Source organism: Hyalella azteca, unplaced genomic scaffold (genome assembly GCF_000764305.2).
Source record: "Hyalella azteca isolate HAZT.00-mixed unplaced genomic scaffold, Hazt_2.0.2 contig17497, whole genome shotgun sequence".
In the NCBI taxonomy this organism is placed as follows: Eukaryota; Metazoa; Arthropoda; class Malacostraca; order Amphipoda; family Hyalellidae; genus Hyalella; species Hyalella azteca.
The window spans coordinates 231027-245369 of NW_025947279.1; the positions used below are offsets into that span (position 1 = coordinate 231027).

The window sequence follows — 14343 nt, forward strand, 5'->3', positions numbered from 1 at the left end:
GATCTCGTGTATGAATGATGCCTTCTAAACACAAACATCTGTGATGTTTCGATATTTGGTTGTTGCAGTTATTAACTATTTATGTTCTTTCTGTATTAAATACTACTTCGTAATTTCTTGTCTATCACTAGGTCCAAATTTGTATTATTCCTATTTTCGCAAAAGGCCAAGATTGTCAAAAATTGCACGAAAGAATCTGATGCTAAAAATCGTTTCCTATGAATCTGAAGCTGAATTTAGTATATTCATGCTGAATTAATGGTTTCCGTAATGTTCTATAAACTATTGTTTGGCTAAAGTAACGCGTGGTCTGTCTCGCATCTCGCAAAGATTGTTATATTGTATATATTTTTAATAAGGTTTTGTGCAGGTTAAAATCGACCTCCTATGTGCAAGCCCAATATTGTACAATTTGGCAATCGCTATAGTTCCGTGGTTCAGCCTATTTCTATAAATTAATATACTATAATTATAGAAGGCTGAACAATATATATATATATTATATTAATATACTATATAATAAAAAATAATATACTGTAATATAGTATATTAAAAATATAATACATATTTTTAATATGTATTAATAATAATATATATACTATAAAAAAGATATATATATATACATATGTATATATGCTGTTGATATAACTCAGATTTTAAACAAACCGTGAAGGATTGTCAAACTCTTCTTATACTTTTGTATAATTAAACGTAATTACTTCCAATAAAAATCCGTAGAATGGCATTTTCTTGAGATAAAAAGTGAAAATTGACGGTGTATTAAGAAAAAATGATCATCTAACAGGCAAGCCTTGGCTCCTCCGACTGAGAATAATAGACCTTGATTTTACTATCGAACATGAATGAATTTAACCAAATTACTCCCTGTTATATTCAAGCTCATTTGCATGAATAAGCTGGTAAATGAGAAGCTTAACCTTCTCCTGCTCTTTTATTACTTCGGAATGCTAAAAAAACGTAAAAATCGTAAAAATATGTAAAAAAGCATGATGAACATGCTTCATGCTAACACTTGATTTAGCTTTACTTCTACTCTTCCTTATTAAGCAAATGATAGAGATTACTATACGATATTATATGCGTGTCTGCTAAGTCGGCAATAAGAGACATTGTGGATGAACAAAGGATGTATTTACCGAGAGAATAATTTATTGTTGCTCCCAAGGGATAATGATATCTCTGTTGATTCTGTATATTGATGTCGACTGGCATGTTGATGCTGATTAGGATGTTGATTAGGATTTTTACGTTTTGTATCCTTTGCAAGTTAACAATGAATGGTTGTTATCTACGGAAAGGAAAGCGGCTCGTAATGTTTTCATAGGAGACCGTAAAATATTTTCATAAATTTACGACCGTGAGAATGTTTTCATAAAGCTCGGTGGTGGTTGAGTGGTTAGGATCACCAAGATTGGAGCAGCAAGTTGGTGGTTCGAAACCATTAATAAGTAATGGAAATTCTGGTCTAAATCAGCATGGTGTATGGGTGGAAAAGAATGCTGTGATCGAACCTGCCGCCACTACATTGTTCGTTATTATAGCATATATTTAGTTATTTATTTTGTTATTTAAAAATATGACAATAAATATGCAATATACTAAAATCGGATGGCTATAATCTACTGAAATTAAAATAGCCTGTTCTGTGTACTCAGCAGCTGATGCAGGCTCACATTGAAACGAAGAATTTACTTTGTAACGACGTTGAATTAATTTCAGCCTTCCTTTTGTAATAGCTGCAGCACTGCTGCTGCTGTTAGGAATGATGCAATACCTATTACGACTGCTGGGATTGTTGGGGCCATACTTTCAAAACTCGCTATGTGAACGTAAGTACTTACGCTCTATTTTCTAGTCTATGATTGGTGGATTTGGCTTGAAAGGCCGTCAATGATTGGCTGATGAACTTACGATCTCTTAACTTTTTTGAAAGTATAGGCCTTGTTCAGTGCTAGAATTGCTTATTCTGCAACTTACATATCTACTGTTTGTGCAACTACAGCTAATTCTGCAATTATAACTGATCCTGCTAGGTCTAGTAATTCTGCTACTTATGCTAAATTTGCTACTGGTGCTAATTTTGCTTCTTTTTCTGATTCTGCTACTAATGGTAATTCTGCTACTGGTTGAATCTTTTATCAGTTCATAATTTTGTCACAACTCTTAATTCTGCTACATATGATAATTCTGCTACATCTGCTAATTCTGCTACGTCAGCTAATTCTTCTGCATCTGCTAATTCTACTACATCTCCTAATTCTGCTACATCTGCTGGTTGTGCCAATGTTGCAGTCCATAGGACCTATACTTTCAAAAAAAGTTAAGAGATCGTAAGTTCATCAGCCAATCATTGACGGCCTTTCAAACAAAATCCACCAATCATAGACTAGAAAATAGATCGTAAGTGCGTACGTTCACTTAGCGAGTTTTGAAAGCATGGCCCCAGTGCTGCATATGCGAGTCTGGTGCAGGTGCTGGTACAGCATCGCACCCAATCTTGGCCATGAAGCCAAGCGAATTAATTGCCACTAAGCTAGCAATCATGCAGAGCATGTGGAAATTTCAAGTTAGCTTTTGGGGTTTGATGAAATCATGGCAGAAAATTACAAGTTAATTAAATTATTTCTATCTAAGTGAAAATTTAACTGACTTTCATTAAACGTTCGAATTTAGTACAATGCTTGCAAATACTTCGTGGGCACGTATTGTTGGCTGTATACATTTATATTTCAGATTTGAATGGTTTACAGATCTGAACTAGGGGGAATACAGAGACGACCGCAATGGTGAAGCGTCATAGGGACTGGAAACGCTGGAGATTTTATGACAGCTAATAACTGCCCCGCAGCCCAAACCAGTTCGTGGGCGACAATCACATGAAGTTCTAGGAAAGAAAATGGCAAAATATTTCAATATTTGTGAAGACACTGACGTTTAAGGTTACGTGCGAACTTCTACGCACAATTTATTAAAAAAGACTTTGATGACATTGCGTTTGATTGCAAAATTCATTAATCGTGAGCATAAGTTCTAAATGTAATCTGTGTAGTAGATATTCTTCTGTATCTTAATTAGGTTATTTTAATTTAACACTAGAAGATATACGATTAGTAACGTCTGTAAGCCTTATTGATTTTATAGTTATCAGACAGTCGTGAAACGACCAATGTGAAGGAACCTCAACAAATATGCACTACTCAAATGCTATGACGTCAAACCAAGTCGAGGGTCTTGAACTGGTTTTTATAACAAAGACAAGAAACGAAAACAAGCTTGCACGCGCATACGTTGCAGACATCATTTTCTCACAAACCAAAAGCTCCAAAAAATATGTACGAGCCACAAAAACAGTGTAGGTGATGTGGCGCTAGCGGCGAAGCCGATCCTCGTCTCCCCAGTGAACCTCGGCTTCGTACCCTAAAGTTGATGCATAAATATGCCAGCAGAGAATCGCTTTCCCCTAGAACGTCTCCAAGACTGTTCGTTACTTCCAGGAAATCTAGTTTCTCCGAAAAGAAGAAGAAAAAATCTCCTTTCTCATTTCTAGCAAAGAAATTTCTAAATTTCATTTTCGCACTAAAAAATCTTCGAGTTTGTGATTCCTACAATGAGGTCCTGAACGCTTAGCTCTTGTTTCTCAGCTCTCGTAATCCTACCAATTTGTTAGTACAAAAATTTAACTAGATGTCGCATAAATTAACATATTAACTTGGATGGCTGTTTGATCTTCTATAGGAATGATTTTATCTAACCCGAAAATCTTGGTCTTTTGATAAAGATTATACAGTATATACATTATTCGGAGTGCATCTTCAAGTACATTCGAATATGGTTCATACTTTTACCAAAAACACACATGAAATTATTCTGCCTTTGTATGCATAAAAAATGCCATTGAACTCCCTATTTACAGATCTTAGAGAATAAAGTCACTCATGAAAGAACGACTTGCAAATTAGTTCGAAACTACATTAACTTGATTAAGATTAAATTGACGTAACACTGTAACAGTGTAACTTATTTGATATAAATGTAAAGTGTCATTGGAAGTAACAGATTAACTACAATGTAAGTGTAATGAGACATTGAAAAATTTATATAAGTTTCATAATGTTCATATAGTTTTTCGCGATATATTATGCCTTTGTACAGCAGAGGTATTACAGTCTTCTACACTGGCCGGGAACCTTAAGGCCTTCTGTTAACGGAGAAAACACTAGGTTGCACGTTTGTTTACGTCATGTTTGACTTAATATGTATATCGTCGCTGGTTCTTCGAAAGCTTAAGTAACTGCATACATTTATAATGTTATTTCAATAAATCATGCATGGTCCAATGAAAGACACCATCCTCACACCTCATCCTCTCGACCGTTATATTTTTTCGTTAGTGTTGGGAAAGGTGACTGCTCAGTGCTCACCAATAGGACAAAGAAAAATATTTACATTACCCTACTTACAATGTTAGTGCATTAAAAATGTTAGTGCATTACTATAATTTGGAATTGAGATACTCGTGGATATCTGCGTAAGGTCTGCGCGGGTGATAAATATAGAAAATAAACACATCCCCCAAAATAATCAAGTTCAACAGCACTAATATCTGTTTTACTTGGATTAAATAATACTTTATCAAGGGTTTCTTTAACAGTCGATTTGAGGAGCTTTTGCAATTAATTTTAGAATTTTAACATTTACCATTAGATTTCTGCATGTAGATAGTCGGAGACGACTGAACAGACACGCGTGAAATTCGCACCGTATTTTTGCCGTTATATAATAAATACACTGCTATGTTTAGTGAAAGGCTTAGTGTCATTTATAGTATGTTATTGCATGAAAAAACCAACCGGAACTAGAAAGACTGTTATTTTTCTATTCTTTCTGACTAGGCAAGTGCACAGTGGCTTCTCGTAATTTTTTCATACTGATTCGTTTATATTCTTTTTTTTAATTATTCATTCATTTATATTCGTTCATATTTTTCTCGCCGCGCTCCAGGGCAGTCGCACTATTGTAATATTGCTAAAATATTTCCCAGTTCTTGAGCATGCTCTACGTTGTCAGATCTAAATTGGACGCACAATCACATACCTCAACAATAACATAGAATTAGAATTAGCGTATCGCCAGCGAGTGGCGATACGCATGCTTCTCGCCACTGGTAGTGGTGCAGGGCGGGCAATGAGAGATTATGCCCAGGAACACGTCCAGTCGTCTCTTGAAGGTCTCCAGTGTGAAATGATCCTCTCTTAGATCTTTTGGTAGGACGTTAAACAGCCTCGGCCTTGCCACGGAAAGAGATCCGTCGAGCAGGAATTGAAATCTGACCGCGGATCTGTTTCATATGTGGGGGAATCTTGCACAGTCTTCTCCATCTGTCTTTATGGCATATTTCAATTCTGTCGGTCTCGTTGTCAAAGTTTGGTGCCATTCCGGTTATTATTTCCCGTGTGTATAGAATGACATAACTCCCCCGTATCTTCTGCAGCGAGTACAGACCCACTCGCTGCAACCTCTCCCAGTAGTTAAACTCCTCCATCTCTCTGATCCTGGAAGTGAAGGTTCGTGTGGACACCTTCCAGTTGTCGCACTGCGCCGAGCGTTAACGGGCTCCAGAGCTGACAGCAGTATTCAACGAGAGATATAACAAGGGCTCTGAAGAGTGCGATCATCGGTTCCGCTTCTCTTGTTCTGAACGTCCACCAGATTCACCCCATCTGTCGCCTACCTCCTGCGGTTATTGTCGCTATGTGATCAATAAACTTGACCTGAGTATTTATCAACACTCCTAGATCGCCAATAAGTCGTTTCTCTCCGATTTCCGAGCCGTCAGGTGCCAGATAGCGGTGCTCCATACCAGCTCTTCCGTTACCTCTATATTTCAGATCCTCAAATCAGGTTCCATAGAACTTCCTGTTGTTCGCTTGCGCGCAGCCATGTATTACAGAGAGGTCTTCTCGCAACCTCTCTCAGTCTAACCTGCCCGTAATAGTCATTAGTATCCTGGAGTCGTTCGCGAATGACGCTGCAGAGGCGTGGTTCACTGCCGTATCTGTGTTAGCAATGTGGATGAGGAAGAGTTTAGGGCCGCGCACCGTTCCCCGCGGTACTCCACTCTTCACCCTGGCCTCGCTCGATTCCGAGCCTCCAACAACGACAGCTTATAGTCTTTCAGTTAGGAAGTTGTGGATCCATGCCAACAACTCACCTCTGGCCCCTAGTAGTCTTAATTTTCCAAAGAGCACTCCATGGTCGACTTTGTCAAACGCTTTCGCGAAGTCCAAATACACCACGTACGTCCACCCCGGCCCCCTCCTCCAGCATGGCCAGGATTTGGTGGTGATGCTCCAGTAACTGAGACAAACAGGAACGATTTCGTCTAAAACCGTGTTGCCTTCTGTTGAAAAGGTCAGCGTCTTCCATGTACTGCACCAACCTTCTGTCAACAACTTTCTCAAATACTTTGATTACGTGTGATGTTAATGTAACCGGCCTGTAATTTTGGGGTTTCTCTCATGCACCTCCTTTGTAGATTGGGGTTATTAGCCCTAATTTTAGGCCACTTGGAAAGTTTCATTCGCTCATTGATGTTTTCGAGAACCAAGTCGGAGGGACTTGCTTTTAGTGCACCTAAACATTTTTTCATTAACACAGCAGGGACCCCATCTGGTCCAGGAGCCGAATAAGTGGATAATTCTTTTATACTCCTCTCTAGGTCCGGTGTTTCAAAATCAATGGTCATCAGCATTCGCTTCCTTGGCAGTTCTTGAATGAGCATATTCAAGCATATTTCCTTGGCAGTTATGAGTATCGGGGGTTGCTGAATACTTTTCAAACTGCACTTCTAGCAATTCGCACATGCCCTGGTCGATCGTCTCCAGGAAGGACATGAACTTTTTTTAAGAGGCCCCACTGTGGACCTGACAGAGATAACTAACAAAATATTTACAGAGATTTAGGTCAATTTACATTTCGAAATTTAATAAGACGAGTCGTGACTCAACACTAAGTATCTCCACTCGAGCTTCGCATCGCACAACAACCTATCGACGAACACCTTCCGCATTGCAACTTCCTTTATTTTGCGTTACTAATAAATTTTATATCAACTTGATTACTATTGAATTAAAAATATTTTTAGCTGAATCCTTTCATACACAAATTACTTTACTTTATTTACTTTTGAGAAGTTGCACATGAGCAAGAAAAAGAATTCACTAGTCGCTTGATTCTAATTCATTAGCGGCATTTGAATTTTACTCTCTAATTCTATTTATTGTTTACTGATAAGGGTAGTTGAAGAAATACTAGAGAAGGAATGAATGAGAGTGAAAATGTCGCCACGGAATGAGCTGGGATGAAGTGGAGGAGGAAAGGTATTGTGTTTCAGTAATTCTTGTATGTGAGGATTTACGCCAGAACAGCATTCTAAGATGCACTCTGCCCACCTCTGAAATAAGTTTACTACGTTTACTAAAGCTCGCATTTGACAACGCTACGTATATATATAGTCTGAGATTTTTCATCATTTCAAATTCATAAAATGTATTTCCAAAAATTGTTTGCTACTAAAAGCGTGAACAATCCTTGCAAACACATTTTGGAAGTACATGTAGAAGTATTTATTCTTAGATGTTATGTATTTCCGGGAAAATTGTAAAACAATGGCAGGATTTTCAGAAATATTAGCTCAATTTTAAGGCAACATTAATAATTCTTTCTTCTGCTTGAGTTATTTTCAGTGTCATTTAATTAATATCGGCATCGTTGCGAACACGTGAAAATATTCACAATGGATTCCTCGAATTATTACCAAATACTCCTCTATTTTACGGTCCATGCACACCGTATCTCCAAACAATCGATTAGAGAAATTTCCCATACGAGCATCGTTAATACACTCACACTCTCCTTAGACTACATTATATTTGTCCCTCAATCACGACACTTTGTATGAAAGGAAAATTTACATATGAATAAGCTCTGATCAAGATGAATTTCTCTTGTTTAATTCTAACATGTTTGATTTGATCTAATTTTCTCATGTTCATTGGATAAACAATCCGGGGAAGTCCATTTTCATTCAGCATGAAGCTCTTTTTCCACTCATTACATGACTGATGGTTGACTTACACTCAGGCAACCATTTTGAATTTGTTAAGGGGATCGGCTACCCCTACGGAAAACTTCTACAGTTATTATCCGATTGTCATGAAACTTCACATACACACGTAAAATGTAAAAAGAAAAACATTTTGCTCGTATAAATTTTTCGAAAAAATTGATCGAAAACGTGAAATTCATAGAAAACGGCTAAAAAGGGGTACTTTAGAAAATCTATCTCCTCCCACAAATATCATCCTACAACATCGAGACACGTATCAATCGATTCGTAAAGACCATATCTATTGACTCTAAAAGGCATGGAGCAACTGGCTGCACACCTTTCACGTCGCTGTCATGATGGGCACTGAGAGGTTTGGCTTCAGCTCGCAGTTTTAGTAGTCACGCCCCGTAATTATTGCCTTAGGAATTACTATAGGCCGCCCCCACCCCCACCCCCCCGTTCTATGGGGCGTGGTGAAGTAGAAAATAGAGGTACAAAGATGGGTGTACCACCAATCGATGCGTAAGAAAGTGCTCTTTCAAACAAGACTATGCCCACTTTAGTGCCATGATTGGCTGCTTAATGCCAGGCCTTCCTTTGTGGAGTGACCAGCGCGTCATTTATCCTCGTATAGTTTTGTTAAGGGACCTAAAACCCGCCTCCCTTTGAGGAGCTGTCACAAAGTCATTTTTCGACGTACAGGGACGATACTTATACCGTTCGATGCGCAAGAAAACAACCTTTAAGATGAGATAAGAAACAGAAAAACTCAAAATTTTCAAATTTTATGGTAGCCGATCCCCTTAAGCAGTAGAATTTTGCGCACGAACGTGCGATGATGTTAACATTAATTCGGACGAAAATCATTATAAATGATGCAGAACTATATTGCCGGACATTATTGCTAACAAAAATTTAATTTCACAGGAATTTTATGGAGAGCTGAATAAATATAGGTACACTAGATATTGCTCGCACAGACATTATCTGCTTCTTTCTCTCAATTAATTTTCAGATGGAAATAAGTTGTTAATTAATAGGGTTGCTGGCACTTTCAGTCAGTGGCTTATTATCACTCATAATCCTAACGAATGCAATTTTTAAGAAATATTGCGTACATAAGCTCATCGTGTTTCATTTGTGGGCAATCGACCAGCAATCGACAAGAATTTATCAATATACATATATCAATTTAAGTGCTACAATTATCTCGCTCATATTTTCTTCAAAACGTTATTCCTTGCCGAAAAGAGGAGATTTGTGTGCGTGCTGTTCATCACGGTACGCATGATTCTCGAGCGACCGAAGGCCGTTAAATGATGACTGACGTGCGTCCGCTATGTTGCGATCGAACATATGGACCCAGTTCATGAAGGTTACTAGCGCACATGAGTTGCTAAGACGATTAAACTAATCAAGTTAACGTCCTGATTCTTCCGCCTTACTCCGGTATTTGAAGTGCAGAGTGTGTCAGTTCAGGAAACTATAAGACCTCCACGATACGCAACTCTCGCCAATCTCTTCTGACACGAGCTATAGAACGCATCAATCTCTGCACCTCCTCTCAACAAATCTTTTCTCTGTCCTAGAAGAAAAATCTATTTGTTTAACAAGGTGTGTTGAAACTTACTTAATGTTATATTGTTTCAAGGGAATAACAGATATAATTACTAATTTATTGTGAAATTGGATTTTGTGCCGTAAAATCACAATGTTATTGCAGCCACAACTGTTATATGTTGGAGTTTTTTGCATCATATTAAATAACTCTTCTATTTAAAGTATGCGTGTTTGATGCGAACCCTTTTTATTACAGATAAAAACCGAGCCCCACACCGTATAGCATAACCGAGCAAGATGAACTTTTATCAGGTAAGCTACAAACCATGAGCATTGACGTACTAGCGTAAGCAATGGTATATTTGACTCCTTAATTGTTTACGTTTCGCTTGATATTGTTTAATGCAATGATAATGACAATTATTTTTTGCTTGGTACGAGAACGAGCACATCGATGCTGAAAATTAAAATTTATAATAGCTGACAATTATTAGGATTTTAAGAAGATAATAGATATTTTTTTAACCCACTCGTATCTTCTTTCCAATCTCATTTCATGTTTCAACATTTCATGAGAGGCTAAAGGATATTTAGATTATTTAAATGAAAACTGGTGGTGGTGACGACATAACCATGCGCTGTAAAATTTTTCTCTTCAAAGACGTACATAAGAAGAAATTCTCTCCGCTGCCGCTTGCCCCAACTCAACGTTGATTTTTTACAAATTAAGTTGTCTGAAGCTATTCAGCGTTGAAGAAGTTGATTTGTAAAGACCTCGTTTTATGTCTAAATCTTTTACCAATTATAATAGACAGTTGTAATTACAGCAGTCCATGTAATTACAGATTTTGGTGGTGGTGATGGCGGTGATGCTGGCGCTGGTGAGTGCAGCTCCCCAGCTCGTCACCAGCAAGAGGAAGTTTCCTGGCCAGCGTAGGCTGGGGGCCACCAACTACGGCCTACATTCTTTCGGCAAACGAGGATTCAAAAACAGGTTATTTATTATATTTATATTATAATATAAATTATAATATTATATTATAATAATATATTTACTTATTATATTTATTTATTACATTTATTGCATAATAAATGTAATAATGTATATTTTCCGTAGGATCAATATTGCATAATGCAATAAATATAAAATTATTAATCTTACACATTCAAACAGTTCATTACTTTGAAACATTTGTGATTACCTTCTTTCCTTCTCAGGAATTTATGGGCAATTATTTCATTCTTTGAAATGTTTCAGTGCAGCAAATGTAACTCCACAACGTTCAAATAATTTAATCAGGCCATGCCATTCTGGTTATGCGTTGTCATTGTTGACTCCACTGTCTGGTAGTGGTTTATAAATTTTTAAAAACTATATAGCAAAAATGCAATGTAAATTTGAGCTTAATTCAGCATTAGGTCAATTGTTAACTTTGTTAGAAGGGCACTACCTGTCACAACAAATTAATTGAAGTAACCGGAGATATTAAAACCCATTTTGGAAGGAAATCATTGTAATTAAGATAATTTTTTAATGATGATCAAACAATACGAAAACGAGATACATTGCGACACTGAACATCATACATCACTGTTATTGTAAATATTTTAAACACTAAATGAAAAGCTTGACCCAGTTTACGGTTTCCTATTAATTGTTATTCAAACGGATAATTCAAAATGATCTAAAAGCCAGAAGTTTTATAATTTTTTCTCTTGTTCCTGAATGGTTTATCACTTCACTTGTTGAAAAATCATTGGTCGCTAATTAATAGTAAAATATTTTAATTCATAATTAAATGTATAATTATCACATTTCAGTGATACACGTCACCAACATTACACTAACGGTCGTTTCCAAATGAACGATGTTTTATATATTTTTTAAGTTAGTTATGTTGAAATAATTTAGTTAACAAACTTGAAATATTTGAATTGACTGAATATAACTTTTTGTGCAGAAGAACCTAATGCTCGAAGATCCTTGGAGCCTGACATGTCGCTCCCGTCACACATGACTCTTTCCAGCAGCAAACTTCCGTCCGCGCCTTGAATTCTCAAGGACTTGATTGCTTAGGGTCGGAGGAAAAGTCTAATTTACAAAAACCTGAATGTTAGGGGTCAAAAAAATTTCTAATTCTGAAGAAATTAATTGCTTGAGGTAAGACAAAATATATATTTTGAACCGTTTCTAGTTACTAGTTATACTAGTTATACATACAGTATCGTTGGAACTGTAGACTTCATACTGAGAATATTTCGCTCACTTTGAAATGAGTTGAACACGAGGTAAAGTTAACCAAATACCATTTTTAAGTTTCTACTCGCAATTAGAAAGCGTTCACTAATTTACTTCTCACCAATACAATTATGTAATCATATACTCACTATTCCTACCGAGTTAAATGCTCGACTTCTAATGCGCTATATCCGAGGCCACTCCACATTAATGATACCATTTTGTTCAAGCCAAAAACAGGAAAAATTCGCGCTCTGCGATCCAATAAAGTCAAATTTTCAAAAACTTGTTGCTTAAGCAGTGAGCTAATAAATGAGTACCTAATTCGTTCATAAATATACGAATATGTGATACATACTCTTAAGCTACGCAATTATTATGAAAATTGTTCAATGTATTCATTCGTGTGGTTAGCAATTCCTATGATTCAAAGCTTTAATATTTATTATAATTAGTGTTTTCTGTACATATTCAACTTTGAAAAACTGATATATAATACATATAATAAATTATGCACCGTTTATAATAATACGCATTATTCGTCTATTGAGTGTTGCAGTAGATATTTTGGTCAACACCGCCCTAATGATAATTTGTAATGCTCAAAATTGCCTTGTATTAATGCGTTTGAAATCAATGGCCGTTGCTATGCTATTTAAAACCAAAAGAAGCAATTGTTTTTACTGTGTGAGGTCATTATAGTTATAGATAAATTAATGTATTTGGATGATTTTGATTTTGTAATACAGATGAAAATTTCAATAAATAATTTTTGTCCTACTTTCATCCTCACCGGATACGAGTGTACATCAGCAAAAAATTAGAAAAGTGATTAATTACTGAAAAATGGATTGCGAAGTGCTTGAGAAAAACACCCTTCGGATTTATCATTAAATCTAATTTGTTGTATCACATACTCGGTCATACTAAATTTTTGGACTGGAAATATTTAACACTGCCATCATTACGCATTCGCCTCATATCAGTTTAATTGCGAAAAACGTTCGTTAAAATATTTAAAACTGAAGAACTGCCACTGCCGCGTCTCCCGCGTTACCAGATGACGGCGTTGCGTTTTTAGCGAATTTTGACATGCAGTTATTCACGTCTCCGATTTCTTGCGACAGTAGTTTGCCCACAAAACGAAAATATTTAAGTAGAAATTTTAGGTTAAACTATATCATGAAATCCATTATTTATTTAAATACAAACAAACTTTTATTGAATTATACGGTAATGTTCTCAAAGTTCGTAAAGTTTGCTATATATGATTGCAATTTTTCCGGTAAGCTTTACCAACGACTTTTTCCGAAACTTTACCTATATATGAATACAGAATAAAAGAATATTATGTTGAGGCCTGTGATTTTTCATTCGTGTTTGTCAAATGGGGAATTTTACTTGATGATAAAGTAAAGTATATACAGAGTACTCAGTGACATCTGTACTCAAACTGAATGAACGAAAGCTAAATCGTTCATTACTAGTGTAGGAGGTTCTGTTTCTCGAATGCCACGCAAACATCTTTTAGAATTGTTCTCTAAAAATTAGACTTTAGTAACATTTTTGCCTGAAAAGGATTTCTCGCTAAATACTACCAACATGTACGTGTACAAGTAAACGTCTCTTGAGCATTAATTTCCTTGCAAAATTTTCTTACACTTAAGTTGGTAGTCACTTGGAGCCTCTTATTGCGCTTTTATGTTAGGCAATAAGAGGTCGAATGCTTCGACCTCCTTTAATGGGCTCATTTATAGGAAGCATTCAAATATCTCCTATAAATAGGAGACAGATAATTTCCTATATTCCCTCTCGTAGGAAAGGGAGTAGGATGGGGAGCGTTTGTTAAGAATTAAAGAGAACGGTGAGTGAGAGGTCGTATGGTGTGATGAGTAGAACTGGCGAAGTGTGTTAGCGTGTACGAGGTATTTAAGGCAGTGAGTGCTTGGTTTATGAAAACAACTTTTCGTAAGGGAAGCGTTGTAGAAATATTATATCGATACCCATGTAGTATCTTTTCAGCCATGCCTCGAGATGAGTTACTTTCTAAAATATTATAGACCGTAATTCATAAATTCTTGGCTTATTTCCCGTCAACTACAAGTTTCGGCCATTGCTATAGGAAAAAATAGAACAGCGAGATTAAAAAAAACTCGCAGTCAGATTGTTGTTCGCAACTACAAACCATAATTGTTTTCGTAAGTAGCACTGAAAATAATAAACGTTAATACGAACATAAACGCCTCTTGGATTCGTATTGTAAAAATTATTATTTGTAAATCAAGAATACCAAACCAATAATAATTTAATTTAAAGCATCGCGTAAGCCTATGGGCGATTAAGTGTACGTACGTGTATAAAGCGAGAAACTCTTTCATATACTGAGCGTAGATATACTGCGTCTTGATGCTCC

General features: G+C 36.4%; 1 long non-coding RNA gene across 1 annotated transcript; it reads left to right on the forward strand.

Moving 5' to 3' along the window:
* Nucleotides 1–9631: 9631 nt before the first annotated feature.
* LOC108664846 lies at nucleotides 9632–12683 on the forward strand. The gene is made up of 4 exons (XR_001930390.2): nucleotides 9632–9745; nucleotides 9948–10003; nucleotides 10537–10685; nucleotides 11653–12683. It is a non-coding gene; the product is annotated as an uncharacterized LOC108664846 (long non-coding RNA).
* The last annotated feature ends 1660 nt before the right edge of the window (nucleotides 12684–14343 follow it).